The following is a 26,742-nucleotide window of genomic DNA, read 5'->3' on the forward strand; positions in this document are numbered from 1 at the left end:
AAGTCATGCGATGCAAACATCGGCTCGTTTAGTTTAGTTGCGAACCTAAAAGCTTCCATTTAAAACCTTAAAGTTGATGCTCATTTTGAATGAAGACAATTCCTTAACAAGATTTAAAAATTTTGTATTTTATACAATTCTTTATTTTAGATTAACTACTTCTAGTATTAATAGTATTCAAACAAAAATGAGTGTTCCGTTTAGTTTTTTCCCCACAGTTGCATAATATACTCTTAATCGTGAGGGAGGGGAGATTAAACATGGTACATCTTCAGGGTAGGGATTAACTGGCAATTTATAATTGAACACGGAAAAATAGATTTCCAAGTCTTAAATTGTTCCCAGGTTCGGTGAGGGGGGGGGGTCTTCAAAAAAAACAGCATAGCAATTATTTATCCCCTTCCATACTCTCTCGTTTCAGCTCTAAATGGTTTACTCCTTTTTTTTTTCCCTCCAGGAATAAAGAATATATAATTTAATTTTTCAGCAGCAGTTTCAGGATACAGAAGATATACAGTCAACTCTCAATAATTCGAAGTCCCATAAGACCAGCTAAAACGTTCGAGTTATTCGTAGATCAAGTTCTGGAAAGTTTCCACAATAGTCTCAAGAGTTTGGGACCCGATGAAAACTACGAGATAAAGGAATATTCGAGTTATAAGCTTCGAGTTATGGACATTTGACCAAGTGGAAAAGCACATCTAGAAGGTCTCAGCTGCAGCTCACCAAAAAAACAGAACAAAAAAGTTCTCAAATAGTGTGAAAAGTTTAAGTACAAGTGTTTGTCAAAAAATGGACAGTATTCGTTCTTCGTCATGAAAGATTTTCGTTTTATTCTTGTTTAGTTTTTTATTTATTTAGTTTTTTAAAGAAGGGGGGGGGGGATTAGCAACGTGAGACGTATGCCCACTTAACACATATAAAGTTTATGATGAAAGCTTTTTATTCATTTATTTAGTTAATTAATGCTTCAGTCAGATCGTTCTAATTTTTAACTCGCTCACAATCACCGAAGATTTTGTACCAATCGAAAAATGGAAATATATTCTGACCTGGGCAGATAAACGGCAGTATCTGAAAATTTTCAGTGTTTGCCCTTTTCTTTCCTCCTTCCAATTTTATCATCACAATTCTAATTTATCTCCGTTGTACAAATTTACTTGTTTGGTTTCCGCTGAAAATAAAGCACTAAAAGTCTGAAATTCCATTTTACAAATCCCGCTTTCCAATTTCGAATGCCAAACCATATTTATTTTATAAATGTTTGTTGGGAATCAAAAGCACCCTTTTCTCTCAAATATCTACACATTTTTGTTGGATACCGCGGTTTACCTGTCCAAGCCCGCAGAAAGCCAAAGCGGGTCCCTTGTCAGCTATGTCACTCGGCCCCTCCCGCCTTCCAAAAAAAGAAAAAAGAAAAGCAAAGGGGGAAGAGAAGAAAAAAGGGGGAAAGAAAAGAAAAGGGAAAAAAGAAAAAAAAAGGGGGGGGGGGGAGGGAGAAAAAAAATCAGAACAGCTTACTAGAAAACAATTAACTCTATTTTAAGTGCGACAACAGTAAATACCAAAAGAGTAAATTTTACTACCAAAAGAATAAATTTTACTTAGTTTTTACGTTTTCTCTTATTCGGAGTGTTTTCCCCCTTTTTCTTTCTTCCTTTCTTTTTTTTTTGTGTCAGTGTCGCCCCCTCCCCAAGGCCCGGGCCCCTAGTTCCCGACTAGGCACACATGTACCTGTCCATGGTTGTATTCATTTGCACAGTAGAAGAAGAGATTCTTTGACAGGAAGTGATTGGGTTCATATATTTTGAAATTTACAGGTTAAAACCAATCTCCGGAACATTTAACATTACTTGAAACTAAAAAAACTATGAGGTATATATGAAGTAACGTTCTTATGCATGGTAAGAGTTCTGTCTATGACTTTATCGTCTCTTGGATGACTAGCGCGTGTTTGTTCTTTTCTATGATTATTATACAGTCAACTCTCGATAACTCGAAGCCTATTGCTTACTCTGAGTTTTCATTGGCTACAAACCAAACTCTTGAGAAGGCTATGGGAACTTTCCATAACTCGAACAACCAATAACGCGAAGGTTTTAGCCTGCCTCTTAAAATATCGGATTTTTTGAGAGTTGACTGTATTTAAAATGCTGTTTTCATGATTAAGTCGTTGGAGGCGATTGAAAATGAATGACGAACAAAAAAGGTGGAGTGGTTCTAAATACAAGAAACATGCTAAATTAAAAACCAAAGAACAAGAAAGTGTCTTAAAATGACTTTAAAACATGATACATAAAAAGTGGGAAGTTTCCAAAAGCGAAAACTTATGACTCTTTGGAATGTAATTCAATTAAAAATGAAATTGCACATGTGACCCCTATGGGGTCACATGTCAACAATTGAAGACATTAAAAATTTTTTACAAAATCCACAAAGTACGGAAATATTTTTTTCAAAAAAAATCTCAAAAATTTCCAAGACACGAAGAAATAACTGCTCAATCAAGGGTTCTTTTTTGAGCTGAGGAAATAATAATATTTTTTGAAAAATAAAGAAAAGAAAAAAAAAAATTATATGTACTCCCCTATATGTTTGTAAAAATTTAACCTAATTATTCCGAACATGATGGTGGACTCGCCCTAACGCGATACAACAATAGTAAATACAATTATAATACCTTTTGCCCCTTTACTTTTAGACAACAATGAATAATCCATTCAAGATATATAATGGTTAAAATATAATTATTTAAATAAAAACCAAAATTTCGAGACCATTCCCGAAATAAAAGAAATTCGCAAGCCCGTCAAAGGACAAATCTTACCGATCTGTAGTAATGAGGATAGTATGGTGGTGGGTTGATGGCGTACATCTCGATATAGGGAACGTATTGGTCCACGTTACAGTAATCCAGGACCTATTCTCAGGCACATGATTCCGAGTCCGAAGAGTTGAGGTAAAAGGAAGAAGTTCTGGGATGTGTAAAATGGGGGTGTGGTGGCCCAGGTACTTGCGGTGTAGTCCAGTAGAGCGTGCAGGAGGCGGAGAGCACCGTTCGACAACCAACAAGGAAATAACCGACGAATGCTGAGAGAGTTACAAGATCCGAGTGGGAATGGCCCATGCAAATCTTGGGACTTGGAAACGGATTTCGTAAGGTAAACTTCCGCACGGTGCATCGAAAAGGGAGTTTCCCATAAAATTAGAATTAAAAAAAAAAAAGGGTTGGTGACAAATTGTTAGACGCGATTTCTATCTATATGAATGACGTATGTAGTGATGAACAATTAATAAGTTGCAATGATTGTTTTATTCACAAAAAAATAAAGAACCAAATAAATAAAAAATTAAAAAACTTTAAAATATATTAAGTTTGGTAAAGTTATGTCAATTATGTCATGGTTTTATGACAGAATTTACATAACATTACCAAATTTAAGTATGAGATTTTGTCACATTTCGTTAAAGAAGTGATTAAAGAGAGAGATCGAGAGGAGAAAACCTTACATTGTTTTAATGAATACTTTGCAATTCCTCTAGTCAAATGTAATTAACTGGGCAGGTGAATGGCAGTAGGATAGACTTGAGCAGAATGACACAGCTATATATATGCCGAAATAAAATGTCAAGAAATATTTCTAGCACATGTCCAGCAGAAGTAGTTGCTTTAGAATATTGCTTGATTCTATTCTGCTACATCTACTAGAAAAAGCTAGAAATCATTTTCTCCTTTTACTTCGGCATAAATGCTGCTTTAATAAATCTACCATATCCAAACTCTCTTATCTACAAAACTTTCATTTTTCTTTTCCTTCTTTCTTTCTCTTTTTTTTTTTTTTTTTTTTTTTTGCATTTTTGTCATCCAGCTAACTTTAGTTTTATTTAAGAAACATACTTATTCTGCTTCCGGTGAAAGTGAAACTTTTTTTTTCTTTTTTGCCAGTGGCCAAACTTCAAATTTTAACAAGTGAAATCGCGTTTCTTCAAAATAAGTCTAAAATTCATTATTTGCAGATGCTGCCACTGACCTGCCCACGGCAGAACAACACAAAGAATAGACAGAGAAAGAATTTTTTGACGAAAAAGTAGATGAAAAATTTTATTGTAGAAAATAAGAAAAAATCTGTTACCTAGCTGGCGTTACACTGAATGATTACATCAAACGATTAATAAGTTATGATAAATTGGTTTAAACTTCTTTCATCATATTTTAAAACTCTTTCACTAAATCCTAATTAAACACTTTCTGTAACATAACCTAATGACCTGAAGATCGGTATAATTATACAGAGAGAAGGCGGGTGAACTGGAAGAGGAAACAGAACACTTCTTTTTGTTGTGGAAAGGACCAGGAGAACGCGGAAGCAGTGAAAACATGATTGCTTGCGCATTGTGGCTGATCCTACCAACTACAAAATAAAGCGTTCTGTATCCGTTTCCAATTCCATCTCTCCGTGGCACAACCATACACAGTAAAAGGTTGTTAAGATATTGTGACGACTCAATGTGTATATACTTATACATTTCGGAAAACTCATCTAAGCATACTAGTTAGATAGAGATTAATTGAATTCTACTATCACTGAATGAGAAAGAACAGTGTTGGGAAGCAAAAATTGCAGAGCATATTGCATACGCGCGTATTGAGATCACCCCCCCCCCCCCTTCAATGCGGCTTTCAGCATCAGGACGAAAGCAAAGATCTTAATGTTAAATACAGTAAAATACTACTACCATTAAATGAGAGAGAACAACGTTCTGACGCACAAATTACAGACTACATTGCATTGTACTTGCTTCGGGGTTACGAGGAAATTTCTCTTTAAAATCGAAATAGCTTTTCGCTTCGGGACACGAGCAGCAATAATACATTTGCTTTGCAGCAAAAAATATAGGAAATCGCGTTTGCAAAACTTAAAACTATAGACTATACCATTTATTTTTTTTTTTTTTGAACTAAAGCAGCATGCCTTATAAATCGAATTTTCGTAAAGAATACATTTTAATTCAATGTTTTGCTTCCCTTTAAACATATTTTTTTTTAATTAAAACAGATTTCGATATTAAATAATGATATCACTTTAAACACATCGAACAACGATTAAACATCAAAACTACAAGAATATTAACAAATATTAAAACAAAGAAAAAGTTTTAAAAAAAATGGAGAGGAGGGGACGGTGGTGTTGACTATAACTTTCCTTTAAAACGACATTATAAAGCTATGCAATTATATATATATATATATATATATATATATATATATATATATATATATATATATATATATATATATAAAAAATTAAGCAAACAGAATTTCAAATATTAAACAAATTATAAATAATTAATGATGATAAAAAAGAAAAATGCAAACAGCTATTAAGTAGGAAAAGATAAAGTGTGAATCCAGAGCTCATCAGCCGTGGAGGATTCATTAAATATGGTCAAAAGACCAAAATTTTAACTATGAACTAAAAGAGAATGTTTAAGCTCCAGTACATGCAATATAGAGTAACAATGGGCAAAAGCACCACTTGCTAAACTAAAAACAATAAACTAGAGCTCAAACCTAAAACTAAAAGCAGGGGGTTTCGCCTCGACTAATTAGGAAAACAAGTTCCGATAATTAGCCATCCACGGGTGCTTTTGCTCATTGTTACTCTGTATTGCATGTACTGGAGCTTAAACATTCTCTTTTAGTTCACAGTTAAAATTTTGGTCTTTTGACCATATTTAATGAATCCTCCACGGCTGATGAGCTCTGGATTCACACTTTATCTTTTCCTATCTTATCTTTTCCTACTTAATAGCTGTTTGCATTTTTCTTTTTTATCATCATTAATTATTTATAATTTGTTTAATATTTGAAATTCTGTTTGCTTAATTTTATATTTACTTGGCTTTTTAGTTTTGCTGTGTTGCGCATCTATGGGCTCTTGGTGTGGTCTTTTCAATATTTTTCACTTGTATTATTATATATATATATATATATATATATATATATATATATATATATATATATATATATATATATATATATATATGCAATAAAATCCAAATATTTCTTTCCAAAAACATGCATTTAGAACTTCACTTTGGATGAACTTTATAAGCGATAAGTCAAAAGAGGACAAGGATTCCGAATTCCTACGACATTTGTTACAATGTTTTCAAAGGTTTCTTTACAAGAGGGGCGAGACGGTGTACACATGTTCCCGGAAATAATGCGTAAGTGGGTCATAATGGTTTCTTGGAAAAGCACGCAAATAAATCTGTGAACTTTTCTCACTTGGAAGAAGTAAGAAAAATATTATGTATCTTAGAAACTCATAAATTTCGCGGAATCATCAAAAGTAGCTAGAAAAATTATTAAGAGGAAACGAATTATACAATGGCCCTAAGGCGAATAGCATTCAAATTCAATTTAAAAAGCGTAAAACCTAAACAGAGAAGAATTTACTCATGAATGAAGTCAGAGACATTGCGAGGTTTTTTGTTCAAGGAGAGAAGATACTCTTTGACTTTTCTTAGAGGAGATAAATTCCTTTTAAAGGAGTGAAATATACGAAAACAGAGAAGACTAGACGGTGATAATTTTCTATAAGAAACTAACGCCCTAAAGTGTAAATGTTGATTGTTTTAGTTTTTTAACATTTAGACTGATTTTGAATTCTATAATAATAATAACAATAATACAGTCGCTTCCGTTTATAGCGAATGAACCAAACAAAAATTTCGTTATAGCCATGATTTTGTTATAAAATTAAAACGTGAAGGTGATTGAGGCTTATTACGAAACATTCATAAATTCGCTTCATACGGATTTGCTTATACACAAACGCGACTGTAATAATAATAATAATCGACTAATCAATACATAAATAAAAATCACAAAAGTAATATTTTGAAAATTCTAATTTTTTTTTCCTCTCATTTTTCACGATGCTAAATTTGTATTCGAAATACAAATTGTGAACATTCGCTTGACTACATTTCTGAGAGTTATTTCTGATTTTCAATGAGTGAAAAACGTTTGTAGAAGTGTTAAAAATACCTCTGAATGAAGATATTATAACGTCTTTTAAAAACAAATAATCATCAATATTTCTAGAAAAATACTAGTGCGGTGGGATAGCGGAGCTATAAAGCCATTATAGTAGGTCAGGCGTGAAACTCTTATAACAGAGAAGAATTTAATATACAGTGGCGGACAAAATAAAAATTTAAAAAAAGCAGCAGCTGCTGCCAGAATTTACATTTTAAGGAATTTCTCGAGAAATAAGAAAACAATTATCCAGTCACTTTTGTCTCACAAAATGTATGCTTCAGCTGACATGTTTCAATAAAATTAAATCTCTCATTCATTTAGGGAACCAGCAACAAATTGAAGAAACCAAAAATGTTTTCTGACCATCCTTCATCGTTAAAAGCTGGAAATAAGCACTAAGTTTCAGTAATAGAGTACTTATTATGTACAAAAATGTTTGTTAAGTATCGCTCATATTCACGAAGATATAAGCATTTCTTTCAAAAATATAAATTTTGTTCTCATTAAATATAAATTTTGTCAGATTTTAGTTCATAATACGCAGAGTTTTCCGTCAAACTTTACCATACTTGCAGAAAATTCAGCCATATACAAGAGAACCATTACATTGAAATTTGAGTTTAAAATAATGAAAATTTGAGGAAATATGAAAGCGCATAAAGCAATAAATTTTCCATTGCGCATGCGCTAAAGATAGCAATTTACAATCTTTATAATTTCGCAGGCAGGTGCATTTGCCAAGTATAAAACAAATCCAGTTGCATATCATAAAAATTTAGAAAGGTATCGGCGATTTAATTCGCTGTATTTTTATGATTCTCGGATACGCAACAAATTTTAAGGGATCGTTCGCAGATTAGCAAAGCGTTCCTGCAACTGTTCAGTGTGATTCGTTAAAAAAACATATTATTTGTGAACAATCCCTTATGATTCCATCGTGTTTCCGAGAATCATTGAAATACAGATCATTTGATCGGCGATACCTTTTTAAATTTTAAAGACTTTCAACTGGAATTTTTGACTGGAGATATCTCAAATAGAGAAAATCTAAAAAAAAATCTTGCACGTAGGAAGTACTCTTTTTGCTTAAATTAACAGCTTATTCCCAGTTTCTTCAGTGATGGATGATCAAAAAACATTTTTGGATTCTTCAATTTGTTGCTGGTTATCTTAATGCATGGGAGATTGCATTTTTATTGAAACACGTCAGCTGAATCATAACTTTTATGTAACAAAAGTAACAGAATAATTGTTTTCTTTTTTCTCCAAGAAATCTTTAAAGTGTAAATTTTTGCAAGTGTTGATTTTTTTTTTTTTTGTCCGCCACAGTATATAAAAATATGGCAGCAATAAAATCCTAAGGAATGAATTTGGACTAAGATGTAGCGATGTAAACTGTAAAATAGACCGCTAATGTAAAACTTATTACCGCTGCTCCACTGTATATGTGTGATTAAAGACAAAAAAGTTAAAAAAAATACTTAACTTACAAAATATATAGTTCTGGGTTCCTTTTTGATAACCAATTTTTATTTATGCATCGACTCCCCTTTTTTTCATTCACATTTATTTATTCATTATTTAAAAACTTTAAATTTTGAATCTAATAAAAAAAACTTTGGAGCACAAAATTTGCCTTAAAAAGCACCAATTTTATTTTTGAAGCACTAATGCGGATAAGGAGTTTCAGCTGTGGAAAATAAAGGATAAGCCGTTGTTTAAAAACTAAAAATAACAAAGTAGATAATTTAGTAGATAATTTTGATAACTTGACTTTTTGTGATAAATCGATTAGATCCAATTACAGATAACCAAAGAACATACAAACCAAAAAAAAAAAAAAAAAAGGAAGAGAGAAAGGAAGAAAACGATTATTTTCTATAAAGTAACATTTATAATGTAATGGCAAAATATTTCATCATGAAGACAGTGCTAAGCATTAGTTTGAAATTTAGTTTAAACTATTAATTTAAGAAAGCTCAGTCTCGGCATTCTCGGGCATTTTAAGATATAAAGCACACTTAATACCTTAAAGAAACACATATTTTTATTGATAAAGTAAAACAAAAACTTTATAGCGATTGACATTCCGATTATAGGCACACTCAATAAACATATGAGCATCAAAAAGAGAACATAAAAGTAGTTTATAAGTCAGAAGCAGAGTCATAAGCAATCCATAGAAGCTTTAATACATGGAATAGATCTCGTAAAAAGTTCAAGCCCCGTTTTTACATATTATAATATATTCTCCTAAAGAATTCTTATACAAAATTTTCCCTTTTTTCGTTCGTATACAAAATAATCATCGGTTAAACCAAATGTAAAAGAATTAAAACTAGGAAATGTTAAAAAACCAGAAGAGTTATATAGGGAAAAAAATATCTTTTCCAGATATTTGCAAAGATTGCGCTCGATTTTATGGGCTAAAAAATAAGATAAAAAGTATTACTCATTTCAAGTTAGTTTTTGACACCCCTTTGTGAAACTTAAAGCACTAATGGGCTATTCATTAATTACGTAAGGATGATTTTGGCAAAGTTTTGACCCCCCCCTACCCTCATGTAAGGGTATGTAAGATTTTTCAAACCCCTCCCCCTATTCTTACGTAAGATTCCATTTCGTTTTTCAAAATAATAAAATAACGAATCTTACATAACTTGAACCGTTATTAAATTCACTGTTATGAAATTATTTTTAAAATTAACACATTGGATATGATGGCGATACTAATTGAAAGTAAAACATGCCATACATAGTGCGATTCTTTTTATTATAATTTACAGTACTTATTCTTTGTAAAGTAAGTAAAAAACAGCTCATCCTAATACGTTGTTTACCTTCCAGACACAAATAAAATATGATCCCTGCCGAACTACTTAATCGCGCAATTTCTAATACAAAATAGTCCCAGAATTACATGTTAAATGGACGAGATATCTCGTCATAAACTGCAAGGTGGATATCGACTTGGAAAATATTACGTAAGAATGTGTTTGACCCCTCCCCTCCCCAAAGTAAAGGTATGTAGAGATTTTTCCAGCTTCCCTCCCTCCCCTCAGGATTAATGAATGACCCCTAAACACTTAAAACTATCTTACAACAATTTCGAATTCACGTGTGTTTTGCATATCGTCATAAAGTAGGTCACGAGAACCAATAATAGAATGAAATTAAATAAACTCCTCTAAATTATACTGGAAAAAATACGTCGAAAATGAGTTTTTGGGGACTGTAGGAAGATTCATTTGTTAAAACCGAATAGAAACGCCGCCTGTTATTTCCGAAGTTACAACATCCGTTCACAACGACTTATTGAGAAATAGAAGCAACAAAAGATGAGCCTCACTTCGATGCATCTTAAACTCTAATTCATAAACACACCAATTTATAAATCCCGAAAGAAACAATAAGACATCAAATATCCTGAGTCAGCATTTCTGTTCAGGAACGTACTGTTGCCTTGTGACCTCCATATGATGGCTTCCGAATTATATACATATTCATTCAATGTCTTTTCCGAATGAGGTAAATGCAATTTGAGCAAGAATTGAAGTTGAACTGACAGACGTAAGGAAGCATCAAATCAGAGAAGTAATTATAAGCATGACACTTTTCAAAGTTGTCAGGATAGTTAGTAATGCTTAACCCGAAATCGAACTGCAATATCTTAAGACGTAACTTAGAGTTGAGCTCAAGGAAATTAACAGTCTAATAACGAGATAGTTATTCAGTAAATTCGAAAGCACGACTGTTTGCGTGAACACAATCAACGATGTTCGGCAGATAACTGCTGCGAAAATTGAACAAATGAGTTTAAAGAAACTAGTGTATGGGGGGGGGGGGGGGGGGGGGGGGGACGATGGGGTACAACAAAACAAACTAGATAATTATTTTTTCTATCCAAAATTTTGCACGCAACGTTAGTTCATGTAAACTTTTAATGTTGTATTTCTCATTTCAAACGAATTTTTAACAGGTTTAAAACAACATTTTTAATGTTGAAAGAAAATAACGTAAAAAAACCTGTGACCCTCTTCCTCCAATCAACTCTAATTTGAATTCTGAAACTTTGAATTCAAATTATGTTTTTCGCAATCACGAGTTGCGACAAGACCCTACTCATTAGAGTTATTGTTTCCAGAAATGGCTCCCCCACCCCCAAGCACGTCCCTCCTCCTGGGTGGTTATGTGTGTATAGTTGTGTGTGTGCAGGCTTAAGTGTGTGCACGTAGGCCTGTGTATGTGTGTAAAGGCGCGAGCGTGTAGGCGAGGGTGTATGAGCATGCGTGTGTAGGACATGGACGCCACCACCCAGCAGAAGTGGATTTCGGGGGACAGTGCTCAGGACCAGAGCAGCCGTGCCGCCGCCGGTGGGCGGTGGTGCTGCTGGTCGAAGCTCAAAAAGGAACCACAACGTCAAGAACTGTCAAATGAGAACAATAAGCAATCGTGATTGCTCAACAAGGAAACACACTCAGGGATACCATGAAACAATCCAAATTGTGCATGCAATTTTCAACAGATACAACTTATTTTATGAACAATGAACTAAATACAGTATAATTTCGATTTAACAATACCGGATTTCCTAAATTAAATGATGCATTTCACTGGTCTGGATTTAACTGTATTGAATATATACGATCCTCGATTTAATGATATCCTTTATTTAACGGTAACTTTCTCCAGTCTTTTGACAATCCTTAAATTGGGGTTATACTATATCACAAAAAAAAAATAAATAAATAAATAAATAAATAAATAATTAATATAATACAATACAAAGAACGTGTTCAATAAAAAGGGGAAATTCATTCAAATGTAAGAGTATTTTAGAAAGGAATCCATTAATGAAACATCAAAATATTGTGTGAAGCTCACAAACAGTAATTGTGTAAACGTAAACCATCAAAAGTAATACGTGTCTGCTAACCTATGAAATTTAAAATTTTAGTCTGCAGTAAAAAGAGTAGAAACACTAAGAACAAAAATCGATTTCGCGATATCTTTAAATCACCAAAATGAGAGGATGACATAATAAAAGATAACGAAACTTTCAGAAAGAAATGATCTGGCCACAACGCAAGATCAAGGGTAGAAAAAACGGAAATAGTTTCAAATCTAACACTTAATCAATAACAAAAGATTGGGAGGGGGGGGGAGACGATAGTTCTTTAAAGCAAGAAACCAGTGAAAACACACGAAAAGAAAGAGGTAAAAGATAACGATCCAAAGTCACGAACGCAGAAGATATGACTGATAATAAATACGTGCGGACAAAAATTCAATGACTTTAAAGAAGAAGGTTATGTAATAAAAACAAAAGATAATGCCTTTTAAAAAACATTTTAAAAAAGAGAGAGATTTATAAAGATTCGTAAAAGTAGATTATGGGCCATTCATTGAAAAGCACACTTTGTCCTACACGTAACAGCTCTATATTTCATTCCAAAATGTGTAATTAAGAAATTTTTGGCCAAAAAACTCACACTTCCATGTGTGATTGCTTAGGTAAAAAATTTTTGTTCCTGAATTTTATTAAACATTGCTTTTGAAATAAAATAGAGCTGTCACGTGCAGGACAAAATGTCTGATTTTCGGTGAAATGGCTCGCTATTTGTCTCCCCCTTGAAACTAAAACAGACAGTAGGAAAAGCAAAGCATATTGCACCCCGTTAAGGAAAATGACACAACATAAAATTCTGAAAAAACATACAAACTATTGTTTTAAGATCTAAATCTAATCCTCGCAAAACTCTCGCAAACTTAACTTACATAAGTGGAGTGTTTTCGCGTAAAAACGCGAATTAATAGTTACACAGCATTGAAATTTCATAATTTTGACGAAAAAATTTTCGAACTTAACCACAATAAGCAGTTAATACCAATAATTAATATTATTAACTAATTTACACAATTAATAGACTGCAAAAGCTAAACACGGAACATCACATAATAATGTATGTAGAGCGTATTATAATATTTGAAACTAAATCTCTTAACTACTACTGCGTAAAACCTTGGCTTTCTCCAATGCTGGTTTTTTTTTTTTTTTTTTTTTTTGAGTTGTGTCACTTTTTTTTTTGCCGGGATGCGATACATGAAAAAAATTACAACAATAGATTCTGAGGCAATTTTGCTAAAATTGAGAAGCCCAAACCTGATGTCAAAAACCTGCCTATGTGCGACAGGTGATCTTTTAAAAGAACAATAAAAAAAGAAAATATTTTTTCTTTTCTTTTTTTTGTTTGTTTAACATATCGCACAAGAAATGAATTTTCATTTATTCAGTAGTTTTTTTACCTTTGTCCTAAATAATTTGTTCATGCAAAAATAACAAAAAGCCCAATTTTTAAACACCGGACGGTTTTACTACTTCATAAATAAAAAATCGAAGGGATAGTGGGTATAGCGGTCTTTGTTGTGAGTACCGTAATTCAACGTCCACACGTTGGGGCACATCGTAAGGAGGGAAAAAAAAAGTTGAGTACTCACTCGAATTGAGAGGAAAGAATATCACGCCTACACCAGAAAACACATTTGAGTTATTGAACCCATGCATAAAAGATTCATCTTGTCATTAAAAAATATCCTATTAATGAGACAGTTGCCACGCGACACCAGCAATCCTAGCTTCCGGGATCAAAGCGTTAGGAATCTATGATAAGGTTAGCGGCGTCTATCAATAATAGCCAACAATGTAACAACTGGTGTAGAAACCGTCAAATCTCAATGATGTAAATCAAGTAAATTGGAGCAGATTTAATATTACTTATAAGATAAGAGAATAGGCGCTTAATTAATTGGAAAACGAAAGTAGTTATAGCTCTAACAAATTTCATCAATAACATATATATATATATATATATATATATATATATATATATATATATATATATATATATATACACTAGCTAATTCATGTGAAGCATTCGCACTCGACACCGGTTTAATTCAAAAATCCGATTTTTATATTAACGGAAGTTTTTGGAATAACAGCCACAATTCGAAATGCTTGTTCATATTTTCACCAATTAGGGTGAAGAATGACTGCAAGCGTGCAAGCACGCTTTGCAGAATTTTACATTTGAAATGCATTTTCTTGAGCTTAAATTAAATTTGAAAATTTAATCATTTAAACATGTTAATTGCATTGTGGAAAATTTCATAATTCTGCAATAATGTTTTCTTGGTGCTAAGATTTTTTCCCCCGTCAGTGCATAAAGTATGATCAAAAAGTATTGCCCACTTGATAAAAATACCTAACCATGTTCTAGGAGTAGCCATTGGTATAAGTTTATCAGGCGACCATGGGAAATCTTCAAGATTAACGTCCCCCCCCCCCCCCGATAGGGAGAGAGGGAAAACTAGTACATCTTCTATAATAACCTATTCTCCACGCATAAAGAAAAAAAAAAAAAAGCAGTATGCAAAACTAATCAACAGCCAAAAGATCAACAAGAAAAGACAAAGACATAAAACGCAAAAGGCCGGTGGACTGTGTGTGGTATCCGAACAAAAAAAAGGAAACTAAAATTCTATTGCCGAGGTCACATTCCTACCAATTATAATACTTATAGCGTGTCGTTGAAACTTGAATCTTGCCAAACATAAGTTCATTTTCTTTATTTTTAATCTCTATCCCAACTAGTTAAAGTAAACTTCTACATGAATTTTTGAATTTTTTGTTCTTAAATTTTTTGAGCAGATCAAAAAAAAATCAAATCTCACGTTTTTAAATTGGTCCCCTGCAGAGCCTAATACGCTTTAACCTATACCTATTATACGTTTTTTCATTTGTACGCTTTTTTTTATACAGTCCCTTCAAAAACGTATAAACGGTGCTTCATTGTATGTATAATACGCATCCCTTTTTTTTCCTGTCACTTTAAATTTCATAATTATAAAACTAGGTTTTTTCTTTATGGAATTAATCAATTATCCCTCCCCTCCCCCCTTTTACTGCTTTCGTCTACTTCAATCTCTAAAAAAATACTAAAAAGTTTTCTCGCCTGGAGAAAAAAAAAAACAAACAGCTGCTGTAGTTATGCTTGTAGTTCCTCTATATACAACGGATTCGACTGAGGGGCAAAACTGAGAGTAATCAACATATTTTTTTATCATATATTTCTTCTAACTTCATATCATTCTTTGTTTAATGAAAAATCAATTTATCCAACTTCTTTCAAAAAAACGAAAATAATTTTATCACGCGACCAACTTAATCTCTTCACACGGTTTTTCAACTATTTCAACGCGGCATGTGATGATTTGTTCTGATAACCTACATTGTTTACTTTTTATTAAATTTAACGTTAAATTACTCTGATATCTAAGGTTCATAAATTATCAATGCAAAGTTAAGTACAGTGAAACCTGTGTAAGTTGACCACTTGCGGTGCAATACTTTGGTGGTCAACTTAGACAGGTGGTCAATTTATAAAGGGGGTAATGATAATTTATTATTATTATTATTATTATTTTGTAAGTCTTGCATCATGCATTCATTTTTTGCCTAATTGACACTTACTCTTTCTGTTCAACTCACTTTCATTGTTTAGCATTACTTTGAATCAATAATTATAAAATGTTATTCAATATATTTTTAGAGATTATTTTCCCAGAATGATGTATAGTATGTTATGAAAATTTAAAATTTCAGTAAATTGATCAAAAAAAAGTCTTATTGTTTATGAAAAGTTAATCATTTTATATTAATAGTTCCTAAAAAATTATAGTTAATCAAAAAATAAGATTTTTTTCGATTAACAACAAAAGAAAAACAAGTTTGGAGAATAAAAGGGTTCTTAGTAGTTTTCCCATGTGGTTAAACTCAAAAGGAGGTTTAGTTATGCTGTTGTTTCATTAGTTGGTAAAATGCTGGGTCTGGCATCAAAAATATTCTTGGAAAGCTATAAAAAAAAATAATAAAAATAATAATTTGTTGAATAAAATTTTTAAAAATAAACAAGTGGTCAACTTACAAAGGGTTTTTTTACAATACTCCAAACCAAACTTGGGGTTCATTAGTGGTCAAGATAGACAGGTGGTCAAGATAGAGAGGTGGTCAAGTTACAGAGGTTTTCTTTCATTATATAAGATAGGACTAATTCCGTTCCTGACAAAAGCGGTCAACATAGACGGGTGGTCAACTTACAAAGGTGGTCAACTTTACAGGTTTTACTGTATTATAATATTGTAAAGATTAACCGATGTCATTGATCACAATCAAAAAATATTTATTTTTTTTTTCTTTGAATGGAAATCAATCTGTCAACGTAGCAGCGACGAGGAACTATTTTTGAAATGCAGTTTCTACTTCACTACTTTTTAAAAATAAATAAATAAAAAACATACAAACACACACACCGCTTGAGAATTGAACGAAAATATTCGAAAAGTGGTTTAGATTAATAACGTAGTTCAAATGAACATGGACTATTACTAAGAATTGTGTTATATATATACATAGCCATATATATATAGCCAATTTGTAGTTTTAAACCAATTTATTTTTACAAATATTCACTGCAAGAAAGGATAAAAAGGTTAAAAATAGTTGAATCTTCAAATTTTTAATCCTTTCTTGTCAGAGAATTCAAGGAGTGCAACTAGGCAACTTGAAAACGTAAAGAAAAAAGCAGTCTTAATACGATTTAAATTTTAATTAGCATGATAAAAAACATCTTTTAAACATAAGAGAAAAACTTTTATTTTCATTATAAGAATCAATTTTATAGTAACTTATATTTTGTAGGAACTAATTAATTAACTTTGAGCTTCACGTTAAGGGGTCCATAGCTAAACACCATCCCCTTTCTTACGCCACTGATAAAATGACACAGAAAGCTGATACATCTAAGTTTGACTCATATAGCTTTAAAAGATAACTATTCAATTATTATGTAACACCCTTTTTTTCTTACTGGTGAAATACCGAGAGGTGTACCTGTCCTCAAAACTAAATTCGGCAAAATGTCCCAAGTTATGGTAGTGTCCCCAAGTATGGGCACTTGATTGTATATCGTACTACGACAACACGCTTCCAATCCTGAGACGTTCAGCGTATCAATCCAGTCTCGATCAGTCGATCGACTTCGTCTTGGTAACGTAATTCCAAGTAATCTCTCTTAAGGTCATTTAATTTTTGCGTTGAATATATTTTTTAAAGAAATCGCGACCAAATGTTTAAAAGTGGCTTCAATTTTTCGTCACTTTGGTAGCCAGTGGCTACTATTTAGAATTCCTTGTCTAGAGCTTTAGTTCCCGCACAGGAAAATTTACGAATTCATCCCAAGATCCATACACCTTCCACCTTACCCACGTTAAGAGTTAAATAATTGAGTTAAAAACATGAGAAAACATTGTCAATTTTCGTTTAACCACACAAAATAAAGATTTAAAACTATAAGTCTAACCCATTAAAAATGAAACTTATATACTTATACATACGAAACATTAAAGTTCGTGAATGAAGCGATTTTAGTTTAGTTTTAAATTAATTGCAGAAAAAGCTAATAGTTTAAACCCCATTAAAAATGAAACTAATATACTTATGCAGACAACAGATTATAGGTATACTCTAACTAAATGTGAATGAAGCGATTTTAGTTTACTTTAAATCAACTGAAGCTTTAAAAACCAAAAGTCTAACCCCGTTAAAAATGAAACGAATATACTTGTGTCTCCATATGATACATTAAAGGTATACTCGGATCTAAATGCGAATGAAGCGATTCTAGTTTAGTTTTAAATTAAAGTCTTACCCCATAAAAAAAGAAACTAATATACTTGTGAACACGACACATTACTCTAACAAATGTGACTGAAGCTAAAATATATTAACCAAGAATATACATTAAAAACGAAACAATAACACCAATGATAAATTATCATAAAATGGACCATTCATACGAAAAATTCCGGATAAAGAGTTACAAAAAGCTAGTTGTACTTAAATGCGAATATATTTCTGTCTTTGTTATCTCTTCAACAGTAAATTATTTTAAGAAGTTTCACAGCTGACGTCACTACTCTTTCGCGTTGGATCGCCAGCAGATAATAGAAGATAATTAGCTGAAACGCAAGCACGTGCCCATTTATCTGGAGTCGAAGTCGATTTACAAAGTTTAGCATTCGAAAGTGGGAAAAAGATACATTCCACTTTATTCGATACATACTAATTATTTTGAAGCGTTTATTTTCATTTTCTTCAGGGGTGCCTCCCCCTAAGAGCAAAGGCGCACCTCCCCCTCCCTAAAAATCGCAAAGACACCCCACCCCCTAAAAACAGGGAAAATACCGATCAAAGAAACCCTAAAACTTTCAATGGCGCAGTCTGCGCATGACCCTCCCCCCCCCCCCCAGATGAGCATCCCTGTTTTCTTTTCATAAAACAAATAACAAATCATTTGTGAGAGGAAGTCTTTTGATAATGCTTGTTTTATTCTTTTGATTTCCCAAATTAATTAATTTTCATCATTTTACGAAAAAAAAATCATAAATGAAATCTCAAAATGCAGTTGTAAATTTCATGAAGGTGAAACCCTTACCAAATCTAATTAACAATTTCAATATCTTATGTATTTTTAATAAAATATGACTAATATTAACTTCCAGGAACAAGTTATTTTCCCCCTTTACGTTCAAAACACACACACACATTCCCAGACAATTTTTTTTCAACAAAAGACAGGTGATAGTTTAGTGTTTCTCACTCCCCCCCTCCCCAACTGGCAGAATTTGTGAAAGAGAACAAAAACCAGTGGATATAATTTTGTTTTAAAAATGAAAGAGAGAAATGGAAACATTTCTTATGCTATAAGCAGGACAAGAAAATGATTACCTAAGAGGATTTCGAATGACAACCAAGCTTCACCTGCTAATTGATGATATTCATCAATTATTTTAGATTAACGATTTCAATATCCTTTGATATCGTTGAATCCTTTCCGATCAATTAACGATTCTGATATCCTTTCTATTTTTAACAAAATATGACCAGGAACAAGTTTTTTTTCCCCTTTACTTCAAAACACACACACAAACATATTCCCTGACAATTTTTTTTCAACAAAAGAAAGATGATAGTTCAGTGTCCCCCCCCCCCCCCCAGCTGTCAGAATTCGTTAAAGGGAACAAAAATCAGTGGATATAATTTTGCTTTAAAAATGGAAACAATCCAAATGTTATAAACTGGACAAGAAAATTATTACCTAAGAGGATTTCGAATAACAACCATGTTTCACCTGTTAATTGATGATGATCATCAATTATTTGTTTTAAATCAATTTATTCCGAAATTGTAGACTTTTCACACAGTAACAGCAGCTATCTATAAGCAAGAGTTAAAAGTATTGGAAATGAAGTTCTGCAACTCCGGATGATAGGGCTGCCTGCGAAGAGGAGGGGGAAGGTCTATGGCTCAGATTTCAACATTCAATATTTTAGGGGGGGGGGTAACTTGAGAGGGGTTTGATCTCATTTGTAAAAGCTCTTGTTCTGGGTGGGGGGGGGGGTCTTCACAACATGTGAGGGGGGCACCCCTGCTGTTAAGATATTGTTAACGTTTGCTAATATTACTGAATGATATGCTGTATCTTTCATTTCCCTCTGAATTTTGTTGCATGAAATATAACACGTGTTTAGTTTCTTTCACTAAGACTTCGAAGGATTTCATTAAAAATTCAGTACTTTCTAACTGATAGCAAGTGATGTAATTGATGAGTACCGGTGGGGGGGGGGGAGCCACCCAGCTACCACACCACCTTTAACCCCAGAAGTCAGTCCCGTCATGTCGAATTTTTCGGGGGGGGGGGGTGCATAACATACTAAATGATAATTTTATCGAAAAAAACCCATGAAAACCACATTATCTGCCCCCCCCCCCCAATGACGGGTTAGCCAAGAGTACACCGCTCTTCTGAAAACCGGGTAACACTCCATCTACTTGTGTACCGCCGTGCTCTCGAATTTCAGGGCAAAAAGGATACTATAAATTGATTTTTTTTGCAAAAATGATTTTATTTTTGAAGGCTCCTTAAAATCTCAAGATTTTTTTTGGAACGGGGAGATTCCACATTTTGAGATACACCGATGTATTAAACTGCTCTGCAAAGAGTAAGAATGTATGCAGTATATTAAACAGTAGAATGGGGGGGGGGGGGCACTTTATTTGTTAACAATAACACTGGCATTTTTCCTACACGGGTCAAAAAAAAAAAAAAACTTTTTAGCTGTATACAGGGGTGCCCACGAGGGCGACGGGAGGGGGGGGGGGAGTCGCTCAGACAGCGCCATTAAAATTTTTTGAGGAATGTGATTTTATTGTTTTTTTTTTTTTAATCTCATTTTGAGGGGAGTGTCTCGTTCGTGGGGGGTTGCTCCGTAGCATTTGGTTATGCGACAGTGTATTTGCGGGCGGGGGGCACCCCTGTTATACACATTTGCACTGCATAAACGCCTATAATCATAACACATACACTCAACAAGCCACTCTTTCTTGGCAGAATCGAATATCCTCCTTGTAGGGTCAATGAATTCTAGCGACTGCGTAACTAAAATATCTCAAGTGATGTACAATCAGAAAGAAGGAGAAAATGTTTTTCGATATAATAGCACCCAGATAGTTACATATTGATGTATAAATGCGTAATAATTGTCACACTCAATATTTTGTTCAATTTAACTAGATTATATAAGGATGTAGTAGAATTTCAGACAAAATAATGTTCTCGTTGCAATTTTTTTTCCGCTGCTGATGTAAAAGTAAGATTAGTCGCTTTGCATTACGAAATACCGAAGGTCGTAACGAAACGCAAGGAGATAATATGAGCTATGAGAAAAGCAAAACAAAGACGAATTTAGAGATTGTGGGATTAGCATGTCTCACTTAATTTTTTTTTTATTTATTTATTTTTTTTTTAAGGGAATTTCGCTTACTCAAGAGTATAAACTATCTAACCTTTTTTTAGATGAACACACGAGCATGTGCTATTAAGTCTCAAAAACAAAAGAAATACAGATTTGATTTTCAAAATATCGGATGGGTAAAAAATGTAAAAGATAGTACTAAAAGCGGCGATTTAAAAATGAAGTTCTAAAGAAAACTCATTTAGTTTAATCTGAGCAAAAGATAAGAGGATTAACTGAAATAGGAATCGAAAAGTGACGTTAAGGAATGTCCATTGGCAGATTGTTGACGTGATTGATGATTTCTTCAAAAGTAATTTTTTCTTTCTCTCTTTTTTGCCTACTTTACCGTTGTCAATGATTTTTCCAGCACTGCATTTTTTTCATAATATTTGGAAGCAATTTCTATAATTGCTTTTTCGGTTTCTTCGTTATCTCTCACTCTTTTTGTCTCCTGGCTTTTAATTGGTTGCCTCTCCCCCTTGCTTTGAGCCCGGGGTTGACATGTCTTTACTGATTGGTTGTTTGTTGTCTTGTAACCTGAATTCCTATTGATTGGCCTTCTTTGGTATAAATACGGATGGGGGGGGGGGGGCACGTAGTTGTTGTCAGTTCTCTCGCGACTTTCGGTTGTGTTGGTGAGTTTTTTGCACTGATGAAGAAGCTCCATTGTAGCTTTGAAGTAACTATATGCTGTATTATCTTCAAAATTTGTGCTTTTTCACTTTAATCATACTTTACCGTAATCAACTTTAAAGTATATCAACAGCGGTAACATTAGCTAAATCTTTCTATCAGTCGGATTAAGCCGCAAATTAGTCAAGTGTCCATATTTGGGACAGTTTTGACATTTTCACCTTTAATAGCATATTAAGTATGTGTTTTCAATTTGAACAAAATATTATATTTTTAAGATGACCCTTAGTACTTCACATGAGGACAAGGTATTGATGTGTAGATATATCCCTTAAAAAATAAAGCAGAAAAACGTTCATTGTCCCAAGGGTCGAATCTGCTCTGACTTCCGGGTAGTTTTTAGAAAAATTAAATGAACATGTATGTATGATTTTAAAACGCTTGTAGTTTCATTTAATAAAGACTATTTCTTGTAATATTTTACAAAGGTTAACATGTAAATACGTGAAAGATAAACATGAAAGTACTATGCCTAATGGTATCAAGAAAAAACACATATCGCACATAGGATGAAAAACTAACGCAGCGTACTGAAAATTCAAGCAAAAGGGCCATTCCACCGTCACGTCCAGGACAATCCGACTCGGTAATTTCAAAAACATTTCGTAATATATTTTAATATTTTAAGTTAACAGGAGTAAGCACATTTTATAATCTTTACATTTGATACAAAGATACCACTGACACAGTATTATTTTTATTAAGTAACTTCGCTACTTATCACACACGCGGGAAATGAGTCAACCTATCGTACTTTGCTGTACGCATTACTGTTCTATTAACCTACGAATGACGAAACAAATTGTAGGTTTTGAAAACTAAGTTTCTAACGGAAAGGAAACATATCTCACTTGCTGAGAAATAATAATTTAAACCGTTGAAAAAAAAAATATTATACGGCCATTCCACTGAAAACGGTCATTTTAGCCCGCACGTGACGGTTACTATATTTCATAGAAGAGAAATACTTTTAAAGGTAACGACGAAATTTTTTGCTTAAGAAGTCACACATACGTTTGTGATTTCTTAAGCAACAAAATTTTGTTCATTACCCTTTTAAATTATTATTTTTAATGAAATGTGCGAAGCGTCAAGTGCGGGACAAAATGACCGTTTCCGTGGAATGGCCCAAAAACGTAAATTGAAGACCCGTTCTAGGAAGTCAAAAGCTTAAATTTACGTCACTCGTCTGTTAAGGGCATAGAAAATTTGTCCGTAACACATGGCTCAAAATAAATCAAAGGAACCATTAACAATGAGCCTAATTTTTGCTTAATTTCCGAAGGTTTAAAAAAACCAATTAAAAAAACAAACACACAATAAAGCAGTCGAAAATCGTTATTTCTCTCAACATCAATTTAGAGAAACAGTATTCTTTATTGCATTTTATTTATTTATTTTCATGTCGGAACAATTCTTGACGGGTTGAATAGATACTTTTATCTAATCTTTATAGAACAGAAATTTTAGAAATGATAAATCAGACTCAAATGCGTAGAAAGGACTTTGGAATGGTTTAAGATCCGGCAGCAAAGGCATTTCCCACATTAACAATTGTTTATTTATTGATGTGATAAATAAAAGTCTTTACTTCGTTAAATTGAATTTAAACGCAAAATATTTTACAATCTGTAACTCAGATTATTTAGCAGCTGTAAAAAAGATTTTGTACAAATAAATAAATAAATAAATAAATAAAATAAAAATTTATTATAATATCAAAATCAAAGCTTTGTTATGGAAAAAAAACCTTCATGACAAAAAAAAAAAAAAAAAAGAAAGAAAGAAACTAACTTGAGAACGAAATTAATGTACTCAAAACAAAGAATTTCATTGTTTTATTTTTATTTTTTTAATTCTTTCTACACAATTTTTATCTGCACGAAAAAAATATTGCAAAATTATGAAGAACTACAGTTGATGCTCAAAATATCGGATCGCACAACTCTGGGCCAATCATCGGGATCATCTCTTTTCTTTAAAAATAAAAAATCCGTAAAACCCACGCGGCGATTATTAGGACTCGACCGATGCATCGGCGCCGATGGTTCAACAATTTAGCCATCGGTATCGGCATCGGCGGCCGATGCTAACTTGCAGGAAACATCGGCCGATCGGCCTTAAAAAACATCGAAAAGCCGATGGAATTGGCCGATGTTTTTGAAAAAAAAAAAGACCTTTGTTTTCACTTTTTAATGCAAAGTAAAGGGAGTTGTTGTTTTCAAACAAAATTGTTTACTTAAATTTCAGTATGAATTTATATTTTAGTCACCCCTGAAAGAGTTTTTAATACAGCATTCAGGTACCAAACATGTTAATTATTGCGTTGTTTTCTTGCGGCTGGATGCACGTATGTATCTCTCATAAGTCATAACTAAAAAATGGTAAGCTGTAGAAGGCTAAATTTTCGCCTGTGGGAAGTGCGCACGTTCGAGTTGTGACCTTCCCCTGTTTGTTTTCGATCGGATGTTCTAAAAAGCCTATTAATTGATTTTTTGTGGCTATTAATTACTTATTTCAATGCAAAACTAATATAGCGTCTCAGACTGACGATCATTTGGTGATATATTACCGAATTGGAGACCGTTGGAAACAAATATGAGATGGCGAAACCGGTTTTGTTTCATTTTGTTCGATTCCCGTTGAACCGACGGTAATTTTTAATTTTTCGATGTTTGTAATATGAATCACAGTAATGCAGTCCTTTTCTGTATCGCTTCGGCGGGAGCTACAAGATTGGGGCCCATCGAAATACATTTTGGGGCCGTATTTCTCTATCACAGAAGTTGTAAAACATTTATCAAAAGCATTGTTGTAACTCCTACGGTGCCCCTATGGTTATGGGACCCTCGCGCAATTGCAACATTTACTACATTTTTAAATCCGCCATTGCACGTCAAAACAAAACTCGGGTGCAAGTTTAAAAGGGTTTTTTTTGCTCAATGTTTATTATTATTTTGAACTCTATTTTTTGCGACTATTTTTTGTATTTCCGAGAACACTTGCGTACTTCCTAGTCCCACTCCCTCAATTTCTGAAATTAAACTAAAGTTGTACTTCTGAGTTGTTTAAAACCAACACCATTCATAAAATTAGAGATTTTTTTTTTCAAGTTTTATCTATTGTTTAGGAAGAGTTTAGAGCATTAATTAGAAATTGATTAAAGACGTTTTGAATTCTGACATAATTCGGAAAACAAAGATTTTGAATTTTTCTTCGGAAGTGCTGAAGTAGATTCAGAAACTCTTCCGAGGCGTTGGTGGTAGCGCTTCTGTACTAAAAAAATTAAGCCGAAGTTGGGGCCGAAGTTTAACATTGTGTGTTACTCCAAAATTAGAGGGTGACCCCCTAATCCGCCCTCGTCGTTTCAAGCATTTCTTAAATATTTAGCGATTACTTATTTTGGTCAAGAAATGTCATTTTGTGTATTTTTTTATACTTGTTTCACCTATATTTTGTAATGCGTCACCTTTTTTGCATCATTAATAGCGATCGATTTTTTTTCTGTAGTAACTATTTTTATGTATTTATATAAAATCAATGAATAAGTTTATTTTCGTTTTCATCATATGTTTAATAATATGTTATAGAAAAGTTTCAAGGATTTTCTACTATGCAATTTTTTAAATTTCAGAAAATTATTGTTAAATTGAAAAATTTAATTTGAACGTGTTTGTAGTGCTCCATAAAAGATTAATCAATCAAATTGTGCAATATTACGTGTGCAAACATCAAATCAAGTAGTATGTATATGTATTCAGTTATTAACTTGGGGTAAATATTGAGTTTGTTTATTGGTAGCTGCGTTTTAAGAATCTCACTCATTTCGTGGCTATTTCTTTTTTCCGCAAAATTTACGCCACTGTTATACAATTTTATGAAAAATGCCAACTTTTCTATTTATAAATTTTAAATAAGTATAAAAATATTCCTATTATGATTTAATATTGTAATTTATCTGTTACCTTTTTTGTTTAACTTGATGACTAAAAAATGTCTACGTGCAATCTTTCCACTTTAATAGCGTAATTTGTTGACGGTTTCATAGTTTTTTTTTTTTTTGAATGATTTAAACAACATAATTTAATGCTTTTTAACTATGTTTAGTTTACCTAAATCCAAACATTATTAAAATATTACTGAAATCTTAGTTATATGTTCAATTTAAAAAAAAAATCAATTGGTTATTAAACAGTCTCTTTGTTTTTCCTCCATTTTTTATTTATTTATTTATTTATTTATTTATTTATTTATTTTTTTTTTTTTTTTTTTGGCTGTTGTTCTTCGTCTTCTATCATACAGCAGTCAAAAAAGGAGAAGCATAACTACACCCTATACAGATTGTACGAAGTACGATCCAAAAGTTCGTGGGATAAGCTGTATAAAACCTTACCCAGAATAGTTCACATTACCGATGCACATCCACCTACAAAAGGTCATCTTGAGGGACTATGTACTTCTGCGAGTGTTCATATAACTTTTGGAAAAACTCCTGGAAGCCATTTTTCACTACCTTCTGTGCTGCAGGTTTTATCTTCTCCTGACGGAAGAAAGCGGCGTCCATGCAAATGTTTTTTTTTGCTGGGAACAGGTAAAAGTCACACGGAGCTAAGTCCGACGAAACGTGATGTTTTTGGTTTGTCATATCAGAGTATTGACCAATCGAACCGTGCACCCTCAACATGAAACGCCTTCTTCCGCACGATGAAGTCAAAGCAGCAGCGAAAGAGCCCTTACAGGAGGTTGCGATAAATGTCTTCCAGGAGTCCTTCTAAAAGCTATACGAACGGTGGCAGAAGTGCATAGTCGTTCAAGGTGACTATTTTGTAGATGGATACACGGTAAATTTTTTATACAACTTGTCCTCGAACTTTTAGATCATACTACCTACGTATGAGTTTTTCAACTTACTATTTCATTTTGAGTGACGTAAGTTTACGCGCATGAAAACATCACAAGAGAATTTGCGATAATTTTTAACTAAGGAGGCTTTCAAAATGGATATTTCGGTCATCTATATGTTCTTAGGTACATATGCATGTACATATGCGCAGAAAAAACTTGTGAAGTTTAAATTGGAT

At 32.9% G+C, this 26,742-nt stretch overlaps 1 protein-coding gene across 1 annotated transcript in view; it reads right to left on the reverse strand.

The window, feature by feature from the left end:
- LOC129231005 (endoplasmic reticulum membrane sensor NFE2L1-like) overlaps positions 1 to 26,742 on the reverse strand; it is a 123,421-nt gene that overhangs the window by 15,132 nt on the left and 81,547 nt on the right.

The sequence above is a fragment of the Uloborus diversus genome, chromosome 10 (assembly GCF_026930045.1).
Source record: "Uloborus diversus isolate 005 chromosome 10, Udiv.v.3.1, whole genome shotgun sequence".
Taxonomy (NCBI): domain Eukaryota; kingdom Metazoa; phylum Arthropoda; class Arachnida; order Araneae; family Uloboridae; genus Uloborus; species Uloborus diversus.